Here is a 14071-nt window from a genome sequence, read left to right as displayed (position 1 = left end):
GCATGGTTTCTGTTCCTTCAGGCTGCACACTGTCAGAACCTCAGGAGAAGGAGATCAGTAAATACCCAGGAGACTCTGTTCTCCTGCCCTGCTCCTGCACCGACCCCAACACCAAACCTCTGAGTGTGAAATGGCAGCGTGTAGACTCAGGTGAGACTGAGGTGTCCAATGGAACAGACGGCTATAATGGTAGACTCCACGTGTTTAATGAAGGTCTTCCAGCAAATCTCTCTCTACTGATCTCCAACCTGACGGAGCAGGACCAGGGCACATACAGATGTACAATCAACAACAACCAGTCCATCAGCATCAGACTCAACATTAAAGGTAAATGGGCGAGTGTTGAGGAGCAAAGTGGAGAAAAAGGGAGATTTACAGGTGTAAATAATATTCAGAGTGTCCAGCGACGCTACACTGCCTCGAACTGTAAAAACTGTGTATAATGGAGGCACACACACTGCCACCAGCACTATATGTCAATGCAGACAGGTGTTACATCAGCTCTTCCTCTGTCCACAGACTTCAGATTGTTCAGAATTCTACTCTGTGCCTTCTCACTCGCACTCGCTCTCACCAACACATCACCCCTGTTCTCCAACATCTTCACTGGCTTCCCATAAAGTACCATAATTAATTCAAAATACTTCTTCTCACGTACAAAGCTCTAAATAACCTCCTTCACATCTGTCTGCTCTTCTCCATCCCTCACCCACTCACACTCTCAGGTCTCCCTCAGTCGAGCTGCTCACTGTCCCTCCTCCAGCCTCCACAGCTACAGTGATCGCTCTTTCTCTAGATCTGCTCCAAGACTCTGGAACTCTCTTCCCGCTTCAGTCCAACATTCTCCAACTCTCTCTATATTCAAATCAAACCTCAAAAAATATCTCTTCTCAATTTTTATAATCCTCCTCAAACTTAATCTTTTCATTGTTCTGTTTGTTATTGTTTGTATTCTGTATTTGCTCTGTTTTGTTTGTCTTTTAATGTGTTCTATGTATTAACTATTGTAAGCGTCTTTGAGTTCTTTAAAAGCGCTATAAAATGTAATGTATTATTATTATTATTATTATTATTACATGACTCCAAGCACTGTTTAACTCCTCAGTGTGCCACTATACACCACACAGAAATCTGATCTAAATCTAAAACCACAATTAGACCACAGAACGCCACATCAGATCACATGACTGGAACTTTACACAGAGAAAGGCAGCCAGACTGAGGAAACTGAGGACACTGCTAGCGAGTGTGATAAGGAAGGCTGAATACTTTCTTTCCTCTAATATGTATGTGTGTAAAATGGTGAAAAATAAAAGAGGAAACACTGTTAGGTTTTCAGCTTTCCCTGAACATACTGTGGTGTTACTAATATGTAGCTTCACCAAAACTGATTCAACTGTTGTCTAAAAATGCTGTTTCACTTTTTTAAACCTTTCTTTGTTGACGTACTCCACCAATAACTGCTGCTGATCCATTACAATTAAGCCTTCATTTAAAGCCAACCCTGGTTATAGCCAGTAAAATTAGGTAAAACAGCATTTCCACAAACATTATTACCATCATAACACTAACAAATCTATACTTTAAATTGTAAACCCTAGATTTGAACTGGGTCTGACCCTCTCTAAGTGTTTGATAAAAGTACATTAGTGGGTGGAGCACAAGTGTGTGTGTTGGAGTGGGAGTGTAGCAGTGACACTGATACAGGAAGTTGGAGGAAGAAGTGTTAGTATTAGCTGTTACACTCATTAGCTTTATGCTAATCACAGACAGCGGCAGCTGAACAAGATTTTTCTAGAAACTAAGATGGAGGTACCTCCGTCTCCAGGGACAAGGTGAATCCCAGTGGAAGCAGTAGCTCTAGAGACTGTGGGGTCCACCAGTGTATCTCTTTTCACACCAAGCTCCACTGAAGCCTTTTTAATAAACAATTTTAAACATGTTTCAGCAACTGTAAGAGTGCAATGGCATTATTCAGAAGTGTCGTAAGACAATACACCACTCAGCAATTATGTTCATGAGTGTAGTTACAGTAAGATGTGTGTCCCTCTGCAGGCTGCACACTGTCCGAACCTCAGACGAAGACGATTATCAGATCTCCAGGAGACTCTGTTCTCCTGCCCTGCTCCTGCACTCACCCCAACACCAAACCTCTGAGTGTGAGATGGCAGCGTGTAGACTCAGGTGGGACTGAGGTGTCCAGTGAAACACCACTCTACACAGGTAGAGTCCACATGTTTAATGATGTCTTTCCAGGAAAAGTCTTACTACTGATCTCCAACCTGACAGAGCAGGACCAGGGCACATACAGATGTACAATCCACAACAACCAGTCCATCAGCATCAGACTCACTGTTCAAGGTAAACTGACACTTCTCTCAGGGCCTTGCCACATCATCATTATTTTATCACACTGCAGCAGAACTAAAACTTTCAGATCCTGTCTAAAAACTAAACTAAAAACTATCTATTTCACAATTTTGATGTTCCTAAATTGTGCTGCAGTCCAACGGACACACCTCTGAATAATCTCTAGTTTGTGACACTCACTAAATATCCATTAATATTTTGCCAATACTAATCTATGTTTGGTGTACATTCAAAGTCCCTTTTTTCATGTGCCTTTTAGCCAGCATTGTATCTGCTGATAGTCATTACTTAATTACTAATTTATAGCTTTGCATTTTCCCCAGAGATTATAATATTAAAATGGTTCACTTTATTTTCCATGTGTTGTATTAGACAGCTTTCATTCCTGGAGAAGGTGTTCGTGAGAGATTTAGAACCAAACATCAGCTTCTTCAATACAAATATATTATTCACTTTTATCTGTATTTCACAGAGAATTTCAAATAAATCTCATTTTAAAATATTGTGACAAGTGATCATTAACTATCACATGATGATATAGGACTCTACTTTGGTAGTGTCATGATGGTGGGTGTAGGGGAGGTCAAGTAGCGAGGAACAGGAAGGAGGTAATCGCAGGAGACTTTATTATTAAGCAAAAGGAAACTAGATAGAGAGGCTAGGGAACTAGAAAAGGGGCTAAACACAAAGGCTAGCACGCTAAACACGAGGGCTAAACACTAAACACAAGGGCTAAACACTAAACACAAGAGCTAAAGACAGAGGCTAAACACTAAACACTGGGGTTAAACACTAAACAAGAACAGATCAAAAGGGGCAAGGCACTAAACCGAAAATTGAACATTAAACAAGATGGCGAAACAAGACAGCTAAACAGAGCAGAACACAGAGATATTAAACATGTGCCCTGTGTGGAATAAAGCTTGATTCTGATTCTGAGTAACTAATGTAAAACAAGTAGAGACTATGTATACACTAAGACTGCCATTACACACACAGGAAGCAATACAAAACTCACACCAAGGGACATGAATACAGGGCGTATAAGGGCTAACGTGACAAGAAACACCTGTGAGCTATAGGTCGCATGATCCCTAAAAGCTCATAGGTGTGGGACATAGCTAAAGAATGAGGGACCAAAACACACAGGACAGTGATTAACCATGACATGTACAGAGTTACAAAATGACAATGCAGTGTAAACTTTAAATTTGTTTTATACTTTTTCAGTTGTTTAAGTTATTTACAGTCAGTAATAATTCAGATAACACTGCAGCATGGATTTGATTTGAATCAACGTTTACATGCAATCTGTATTTTCTGCAGATCCATCAGGGTGTAGTTTCTCCCTCTTAAGGGACTGGAACCTTATCAGCATCATCTTCTCTGTTTTCTTACTGACACTGCTCCTACTGCTAGGAGGAGCTCCTTACAACTTCTGGACATTTGGAAAAGGTACAGCAGAATCAACTAAACATCCACAATAACACAAACATACAGCGCTGTTATCACCATCAGCTCCTCACTGTAGAAATCATTTAAAGTAAGGGGCAATAAAACCAGAGACATTTAAAATGAACCTGGAATTGAACGTTGTAAAATTTAGTTCATGTCCTTGGTCATTATGTTGTGGACACACATCAAATTCACCATTGTTAAATCAACACTATTAGTATTGAATTAACACTGTTAGTGTATTGATTTAACACTCTCAGTGTAAAGTTAACACTAATAGTGTTGATTTAGCCCTAGAGAATTTGCTGTGCAGTGATGTCAATAGGAAAATAATCTTCAGGAAATATAGACCCTATCATATTAGACCCTACCATCACATGATTCCAATGGAGTGTAGAGTGAAGTATAAGGTAACACCATATGGATGATGCAAGAAAAATGTTAATTGAACTTCTGAAAGTGATATTTTTCTTTAGTCCAGAGACTACAATAAATAAAACCTTGGGGACAGTTTTCAAATCAGATGCAGAAGGACAATGTTATGTTCATGTTTATTACACAGTTCATTTTGTTTGTGTAAAGACCAGCGTGTCTGTGAGTGAATATAAATGAGGTTACATTCAAACTCTACAGGAAGAAGAAAGAGAAGTGAAGAAGAAACTGAATGGAGACCAAAGGACACGGTAAAAAAGATCTACTCTAAATAACACTTCCACCAGCAGCAGGAAGATAACGTTTCTGTGTTCAGTAACATGTTCTAACCTTTTACCTTCTTCAGGATTGGACAACATTCACAAGTGTAATTTACCAAGGAACTTGTAAATCAACACAAGACCAGGTACATTTACATTTACACACTTTGTACAAAACAACGGGTAACGTTTCTGTAATTTCCTTAAGATAATGTGTGTCTGGAAAATGTACAACACGAAGATGAAGAGTTCAGGTTCAAATGCAAGGTTTGCCAAGTCACACCAGACTGCTGTAATCTGAAAGTGGGCAAAACTGTATTCAGAGAAATCTATAAAAATCATAACAGTTTCACTGAGCACTAAATATAACTCAGTCTTTTTTCCTCTCACAAAGAAAAGAAAAAAAAAAAAACAGAAGAAATTAAAAAACCAAGATGGAGTTGTTGGTATCATGTGAAACTTTGTGTGATTTACGTAAGTGATTACAATAGAGCTATAGATAGATAGATAGACAGACAGATAGATAGATAGATAGATAGATAGATAGATAGATAGATAGATAGATAGGAGACAGTGGGTTCACTCTTCAAACCTTTAATGAACAGAGATCTCTGGAGATGTCACTTCACAGCGCAGTGCGAGTGAGATCTAACAGGCAGTTGTTACACACACATATTTATCCTCCCTTGATCCTGTGACTGAGTTCATGTCCTTTTGATATAAGAATTGTCCTTTCCCAAGCAAGCAAGCATGATATGTATATTCTTTGGCAGTAAAGCAATCTACTTATTCAATATAGCCATATAATTCCAACATTCCCCCTTTTGATCTCCGTAAAGAGATCACCCTTAAACCTTTTTTACCCTGTTGCACCTCAATGTCCATCTCATCCTCCGGAGAGGCTACCTCTTATTATTAATGAATTTCTGACTTAGCTCCATGCTACCTATATTATCCCTCTAATTATACTAAATCTACTATTGTTTATTTCTGTGTAAGACAAGCTAAAAGGAAACACAAACAATACAATGCACCAACAAACAATCAAACACCACAGTTGAGTTTAGGTCATCTGACGTCTTCTATCTTCTTTCTTCGGGGTCTAAGGGTAGACTACCTTGACCCCTGTTTTCCCGGGGATTATTCTGCCCCGTTGGTTGGGAATTTTTGATGTCATCCGCTGTTTCTTGGAGATTCCTCTGTGGAGCCTCTGTGGTGGCGCACTGACTCCAGTGAAACCACGTCTCTCCCTTGCCTTTCAGACGAACTGCGTGGCTGGTCCTCTCAGTCACCTGGAATGGACCGGTCCACCTCGGCTTCGTCCACTTTCACTTGATGACCCTCAGAAGTACCCACTCTGCGGTTGGCAACGTCAGTGGATTTCCTGCCTTCTGACTTCCCACCTGTGTGGAGAAAGCTGAAACGATACTACATACATATGAATGATCCCACTCTGTCCCAAGTTCCTGTCACATGCCTGCGGTCTGCCAGTCAAGAGTGGCTTCCTCGTTCATCATCCCCTGAGTTCTAATACGTGTCACCTGGATAACTCAGTGTGTGGGTATATTAGGACAGTGTGTTACTTGCTCGTTGCGAAGCATTGCCTTCGGTCGTGTTAGGTATACTGCGCTCCTATTGCTGTGCTTCTATTGTGTTTGTGCTTACCCTGTTTTCCGTTGTCTTCCGGGTTATGTTATTGAGACTGTTTGTTCTTGTCCTCAGTTATCCTGTGTATTGTGTTCTGCCTCGTGAATATTCTTCCCCGTGTCAATAAAATCCTGTTTTCATCTGCAAGCGTCTGCCCCGTTCCGGTTTCGTTACACCTTCTTAGGTGCCTCTGCTAACTGCCTCATTTCCACCTTGTGTCTTACTGGCTTATTCTCTGCTGTTAAGAATCCTCCCCTCAGCCAATGCCCCAAATCCACATGTGCTGCTTCTACTGCATAAGCTGAGTCTGTGTAAATGTTTACTTCCTGCTCTTTTCCTAATCTCAGTGCTGCATTCACTGCCATTACCTCTGCTCTCTGAGCTGATTGTTGCCCCACAAGTATCTCTGCTTCTATGGTATGGAACTCTCCCTTTCTTTCCTCTACCACCGCATACCCTGAAATCAATCCGCTGAATTTTCCCTGAACCCACAGCCATCTGTGAAGAGATTACGGGTTACAGGAATGGGTTCTGCTTCTAAATCTGGTCTTACCTTCTCTTGCTTTCTCACTTCCTGTTCACATCGATGCGGTTCTCCTCCTCCCATGGTGTCTGCCTTGTTAATCCCTTCATGTGTGTACGTAATGTGTGGTGCTTCCAGTATTTTGCTAATTCTCCATTGTTGCAGTGCAGTGAGTGTGAATGTTGGAGAATTAACATATGCCACTACACTGTGTGTGGTCATCACTGTCAGTGGGTGTCCCATGACAAGATGTGCTGTTTTTTGAATGATTTTTGCCACCCCTGCTGCATGCTGAGTGCACGTTGGGTGTCTTTTCTCCATATTGTCTAGCAATATGCTCCCATGCATGAGTACTTGCCTTTCTCCCCCTTTTTTTTGAAACATCAAGATAAAATGGCCGGTTGTTAGTCTGGAGATGCCAAATGATTCTCGGGGGTGTGTCAATAGGTCAGGTTCGGGTTGGCATCCCACTCCATCATGGGATACTGACCAGCTGGGGCTGTACCAGGATTAGTGGCGTAAAAACCTCGGCCTCTACCTCGTCCCCTGGGGGGCAAGTGGTTCTGTGGACACTCTTTTGCCCAGTGATCTAACTGTCCACAAATAAAGTATCCCTCTTGTGACCCATACACTGCGCCTGGTCCCCTCTGACCCCCATACCATCCCTGACGAACATACCCCACAGAACCCCTCAGCCATGGCCTTTCTCTAGTCATGTACCCCCCTCTGATCCCAGGCGGTGTCTCACTACATCTATTGGACAGGCTGTGCCTCCTGAGGCGTCCCTGCAACCATGACCTTCACCGCCTTCTTTTTATTATTTACATTTAGTCTGGCCTCCCCCACCTGCAATTTAAGCAGCTGTGTCTGTAATTCAGTTAGATCATCTTTTTGTGTCTGGCATTTTTCCTGGGCTCTAATAAGGTTATGTATTTAATGTTAATGCCAAACATGAGAATCACTCCTTGGTAAATCGGGTTTGGCCATCATTGTGTCCTTTACGTCGGACGGAACCCCATCTAATACAGCTTTTCTATACCATTCCTGATGAACTCCCTGTTTGCCTGGGTGATGGCCAGTGTATTTTATCCAGTCCTCTGTACATTTAGCAATGTATCCTTGAGGGTTCTGGTCAGTTTCCCCAGTCCTAAGTAAACCTTGTCACATCTGCCAGCCGGGTGGTCCCTGCATCTTCGTCTAGCTCTCTAAGTTCAGACAGGGTCATGCATCTCGCTACCATTGCTCTAAAATCACCTAAAGCCAACATCTGACCTGCAGTCAGCGAGTCTAGCTTAGACAACCACAAACCTCCTCCCTCAGACATGGGTGGTAATTTATCAACCAGGGCCTGAGGATCCCTGATAGTAAAAGGCTTATATCTCCTCTCCCCTTGACCTACTGTTATGAGAGGCATCATACCCTGGCCTGAGTTCTCCTGTCTCTCAGAGCTTACAGCAACATCCTGTTCAATTATCTGCTTACTACGGCTCCTCAAATACATTCCCACTGGACTCCAGACTTGGCCCTGACTCTGGGGAAGTGACGCACACTGATTACTGCCCTCATATTCCTTTCTCTGACCTGCCGCTTCCTTCTGAATGCAATCTGTCTCTTCCCATTTACCCTGTACTTCACATCTCATCATCCCTGGTCTCCCAGGGTTTTAAGCTTCTCATCCCACTCCCCTTTCACTGAGAGACTCACATCCCCTTTCTCTGTCCTTCTACCAGAGCTTTGAAAATCCCTGTTCAATAGTTGACACTCACACTCCTCCTCTGCCTCACGCTGACTCCTATCTATAAAAGGTTCATATTTATCTAGCCTGTGTCTGCCCTGCTTGACTGTTTTCTTTTTATGTTTGTAGTTTTTTCTCCTAATTAAAGGAGGTATGGGACATATGTCCCCTCTCTCTCCACTCTCAGAGTCCTCTGAGGACTCTTCATCAGCCGAGGATTCTTCTCTGGAGTCTCCACGGGAATTCTGAGTATTTTCTATCTGAAGTCAGCCACGTTCTATCTGTAATACTGGATATACACTCTAAAAAGAGAACAGTTGATCCAACTTAATTGAATTGCTTCAATTGGTAACAAGTAATTCAATTAAGTTTATCCAACCTTAAAAAATTTAACCTTAAAAAACTTAAAAAATTAAGTTGGATAAACTTAATTGAATTACTTGTTACCAATTGAAGCAATTCAATTAAGTTGGTTCTTTTTAGAGTGTAACCCAGAGAGAAGAGGAGGAGCACTGGCCTCCGCCCGTTCTCCTCCTTTCTCTCCCTCATATGGTGGGGGTTCATCTCTGCTCTCACTTGGCTCCTTACTGAGGTGACTCACACTCTGCCACCACACCCCCACTTCAAACCAAGATCTCCTCTGCTCCTCATGTTTATCAAATTTCCTTTTACACTTCATTTTAAATAAAGCACCTGCACTCTCCATTTCCTTCTGTGCTGTTTATCCCTGTGTTCTATAGCTTTCTCCCTGATCCAGGTTCCCAGACACTTACAATCATCTAATTTTCCTCCCTTCTCTTTTATTAATTCAGTCAACTTTTCCTTGGCCCGTTGAACATGTATTCCCTTTTTCTTTTCCTTTAATAAACTTTCAGCTGCCTTTCCCACATTACTTATTTGTTTTCCCAAATTTACCCATTTTCCAAGCCTCCACCCATCATCATTAAGCTCCCTGTCAAACTCCCCATCCATAATCCATGCTTCTAATTCAGGCTTCTCACGCATCATGTTGGGGTCACCAATTGTCGCAGCGTATTCTTTTTAAAGCATGGAAGAAAGACTGGAGACAGTGGGTGCACTCTTCAAACCTTTAATGGACAGAGATCTCTGGAGAAGTCACTTCACAGCAAAGTGCGAGTGAGATCTAACAGGCAGTTGTTAGACACACATATTTATCCTCCCTTGACTTCCTCTATAGATAAGCTGTAATTTTCAATATTTTATTTAATGATGTCAGCAAATTTTCTGCTCAGGACATTATTACTGTTTTGCATTTTTGCCAATCGTTTGGACATATTCTCTATGGTCAAACAGTGCCCTTTGGGAGTTTCCTATTTTCACCTTGTGACTGGGTTCATTCCCTTTTATCCTGTGACTGAGTTCAAGTCCTTTTGATGTAAGAATAAATAATAAAGATATAACAATTGACCTTTCCTAAGCAAGCAATCATGATATGTATATTCTTTGGCAGTAAAGCAATCTACTTATTCAAAATAGCCATATAATTCCAACAATAGATAGATAGATAGATAGATAGATAGATAGATAGATAGATAGATAAAGAGACAATAATGTACAACATAAAGATGATGCCAGGTTTCATATGAAAGATTTGCAGAGCCCTGACAGAATATAAAAGTGTCTTTGCAAGGAATAAGGCAGTCACATAAATATTACACAGGTGACGTACAGAATGTGTGTCATGTCCAAGGATGGTCTCAAAATGTCCAAAGAGTGGCAGAGTATAAATATAGAGTTAAAGTCCCTCTGTATACAGTGATAAAAGTACAATGTACAATGTGCTATTGTGATACACAGGGTGGTAGTACCTTGTGCACTATGTACTACACTGTGTCCTACACAGAGTAAGATTTCCCTTTACAGTGTTATGGACAGTAGACTATGAAAGAAATCTGCTTCTTCACGTCCTAAGTTCAGTGTGTAAAGTTGTTCTTACGAGTTTGTAGTTGAGGTGGAAGTGTGTTTCTGCTTCTCACACAAACCCTTTCACACGTGCTGAGGTCGGGGCTCTGGAGAGGCCTTGTGAACAACGGCAGCAGTTTCTGTTATTGTCCTGATCAATGTTTTTCTCTTGTGTCTGTTTTCTTTTCTAGTTTTCCCTGATCACTCCACACTACTGACCCATAGTGTAGAGTCATTATCTCTCAGTGGAGGAATGGACACAGAGCTGTGGATTTGTTCAGATCTGAAGGGAGAGTGGAGCTGGATTTTAATGACAGTGCTGTTTATCTCAGGGGTGGTTTGTTCTGGTGAAGACACCAGGTCTCAGCATTTTGATGTGAAATGAAATTTGAAGTGTGCTCTGTGAACTCTCTGTAGATAAAGACAAATGTGGGCTCTCTCCTGAATGAAGAAACTGAACCCTCAGCATTAGACTCACGTGAAGGCCAAACTTACTGTGATTTGTGTTTTTACTTCTATACATTCAATTTAAAGCTTGTGTTATGATTGTTTCTTTATTAATTTTAGCAATTTCTTTATTATTGATTATTTTATTGTCTCTATTTTTACACTTTTTTTTAACCTTTTTTTGTTGCTTTTCTGATTTTGTTGCTTTTCTGGTAGTGTTTTTATTCCTCTGTGAAGTACTGTGTGTTGCATTTGATTTGTGTAAATCACTTTACAAATAAAGCTAATTGTGGTAATTTTATATTTAATATTCATGGGGTGATGTGTATGTGAAGCTTGTGGAGGATACGGGTTACACATGGGGCACAAAATGAAAACATGAGTGATTATAGGTAAAATGTTATGTTAATGTTTATTTCATTGTTTGTTTGTGTGTTTAAAAAAATCAGAGTACATATGACATTGAACTAATGTTACCAAACTCATCATCACAGTAAAGGCTTGTGATATAAGTTTCTTACAAAATAAAAGTTGTCCAGATGCAAAAGTGGCTAGGGGCTAAACACACTGGACATGAGACAGAGGCTAAAGGCTAGTCAGGGAGGCTAAAAGCTAAACAGGAAACCTAAAAGGCTAAAAACAGGACTAGAAAACATAAATGCTACAAACAAAGGCTAAACATAAAGCAAGGGACTAAACAATGAAGAGAGAAAATAAAAAAGGACACGAGCCAATAAACCAAACCAAACCAAACCAAACCAAACCAAACCAAACCAAACCCCCTGGAGACAGAACTATGAAACACCAACTGAACACTGAGAGCAGACAATGTCCCACAGAGAGGAACCACAGACATGGACTATAAAAAGACATTTCAAACAAGAAACACCTGTAAACTAATTAAGACACTTGACACTAGAAACACAAGGGAAGGGTATCACATGACCAGGGAACAAACAGGAACCAGTCACATGACAAGGGGAGCACAAACAAGAAACAATACAAAACAGAACACAAAACCAGGCACATTACAATCTCTCTAGTCTTGGTTATATTTTGCTTATGTCATGGTCCCATTTTAAGTTCTTGTGTTTCTGATGTCCTTTGTTATGTTGTATTTTGGTTTATTTACATTTCTCTCTGTGCTTTGTGTCTCATACTTTGTTGTAGTTTCTTACTCCTGAGCCATTTTTTAGTTGCGTATCTTTGTTTATTAAAGAGCTTTTTGTGTTTACTTCCGTCTCCACGCCTAAATCCCTGAGACACTGGGTCACATTTTTAAATCATTTACTAATTTATTAATCATTCCTTTCACTCAGAAAATGAATGGAAACGTACAGAGACGTCACATACCAGTGTGTCCCCTGTAGAGGATTATTGTGTGTGATTCAGTGAGGAGTTGAAGTGTTATCATCTGTAGTGTGAAGCAGCACCAAATCATTTACATCAGAGAGTTGTTTTTATTCAGTCGCTCAGTCAGCGTTCACCATAAATTAATGATAGAGAAGTTAATGATAAATTAACCATAATGCTTTCAGATTTGAGCAGGTGACTACAGTTACACCCAGGTCTGGTGTTTTACAGCTGGACTGAGACTGAGTTGAGGAGGTAAAGGAGCTTAAAGTCTGTACTCCTAGCTCTGTTTAATATTCTCTGTCCTTCACAGTCAGTCCAGACTCAGACAGGCTGGAGTTTGTGATTAAACAAAACAAGTGAGTACTACATCATTATTTAACATCACCTTTAAACAGAACCCTTTAATAAAAGTACATTACAATAATTTATCTAAGTGTTGTATGAAATCCTCTAAAACCATGATATAGTTTACAGTGAGTACGTTACTCAGATTATATATTACACTCTCTACAGCGAATACTGCCCCCTACAGACACAGAAAAACCTGTCAGGTGCAGCTCTCAGCCTGTCCACCAGAGGTCCTCCTCCCCTGAATATTAACCACTGTCCCAGCACCGGTTCAGTCTCACACACCTGTCTCCTATTGTCCCTCATCAGCTTCCATCCAAAGTCCTCTCCCTCACTCCACTCCTGTAAGATCTAACAGACTTAGATAAACACTCTCTCTCTGTGTTTCTCTCTCTGAGTGAATAGGGCGGCCCTCGTTACACCCATCACTAGTGTGACATTAGCCAATAAAGGAATAGTGCTCTCCTCCAAGTGTGTTGAGCTCCAAACAACATTTTAAAGAGCGTCAGCAGAAAGAGAAGCAGAAGTGTTTTCCCTGATGTGGTGAATGAGCCGGAGTTAAATACAGCACTCACACATCCCTCAGTCTCAGAGTGGACACGGGCGACCGATCGAGAACGAGAGAATGAGAAAGAGAAGTTTTCTCAGGATGTGGTGAATGAGCCGGAGAGTTAAAAACGGTCTCTACCCTTCTCTGTATCAGTGAATCAATCTGGTGTTGAAGATGTTGCTGTGTGTGTATCTACTCTACTGTTTGCTGCAGGTGAATTCAGGTGAGTTCTACAGTAACTCTGAGGTGTTCTTCATGGAAACAGTGTCCACTTTTACTGCAGTGAACTGGACAGAACGTGTAGGAGGTGTATGTTTATGGTTTTATTATTATGATTAATATTATTAGTATTTTCTATGGTTGTGTCCTCTGTGTCTCTCCTGATGTCAGTCCTGAACTCTGACTGCATTCTTGAGTGAAAATTAACTGCTTGTTGAATGTTGTTGTAAACTCTGGGTTACTTTTAAACATGTGTTATTTATCTTTGCCTTGATTCAGAAAATGAACAGAAATGATCAAAGAAAGTGTGAGGAGAGCTTCTGTTAACTACATTTGAGATTTTACAAATGTGAACTTATTAATTATTATTTAACCTTAATTCACTGCTGAATGTAACAACTCTGTGGCTGAAAACTCTAAATAAAAGAGCAGCATGGCTCCTGCTTTACTTCATAATTATAGATTTATCTTAAATATGTTTTAAACTAATTATTTGAACAATTTCAGTCTTTCACTCTAACAATAACAGTGAGACAGTTGTGGCCCATGTTCCAGAAAACCTCAGTATTGATCTGTATTGATCTTATTAGATCTTAGAGCAGTGTTTAATAAAGTTGATCACATTTTAATCACAGAATTTAAAACTGGGTTGGTCTCTGTGGCTCAGGGATGAAATGTTTGTTTATAGTTTTTTGTCTCAATGGAATCTCTTTCATGAAAACAGTAACATTTCTAGTGGAGTTCCACAAGGTTCAGTCTTAAGGCCTCTGCTCTTCTCTTTAAACCTGTCAGTCCTAGGTGATTTC

The 14071-nt window shown here is 40.6% G+C and overlaps 1 long non-coding RNA gene across 1 annotated transcript; it reads left to right on the top strand.

Annotated features, from left to right (window-relative positions):
* The first annotated feature begins 3695 nt into the window (after positions 1 to 3695).
* Positions 3696 to 4663, top strand: LOC136696860 (uncharacterized). Its single transcript, XR_010802655.1, has 3 exons — positions 3696 to 3825; positions 4459 to 4508; positions 4604 to 4663. It is a non-coding gene; the product is annotated as an uncharacterized lncRNA (long non-coding RNA).
* The last annotated feature ends 9408 nt before the right edge of the window (positions 4664 to 14071 follow it).

The sequence above is a fragment of the Hoplias malabaricus genome, chromosome 5, assembly GCF_029633855.1.
Source record: "Hoplias malabaricus isolate fHopMal1 chromosome 5, fHopMal1.hap1, whole genome shotgun sequence".
In the NCBI taxonomy this organism is placed as follows: domain Eukaryota; kingdom Metazoa; phylum Chordata; class Actinopteri; order Characiformes; family Erythrinidae; genus Hoplias; species Hoplias malabaricus.
This window is presented reverse-complemented; position numbering and strand designations above follow the sequence as displayed.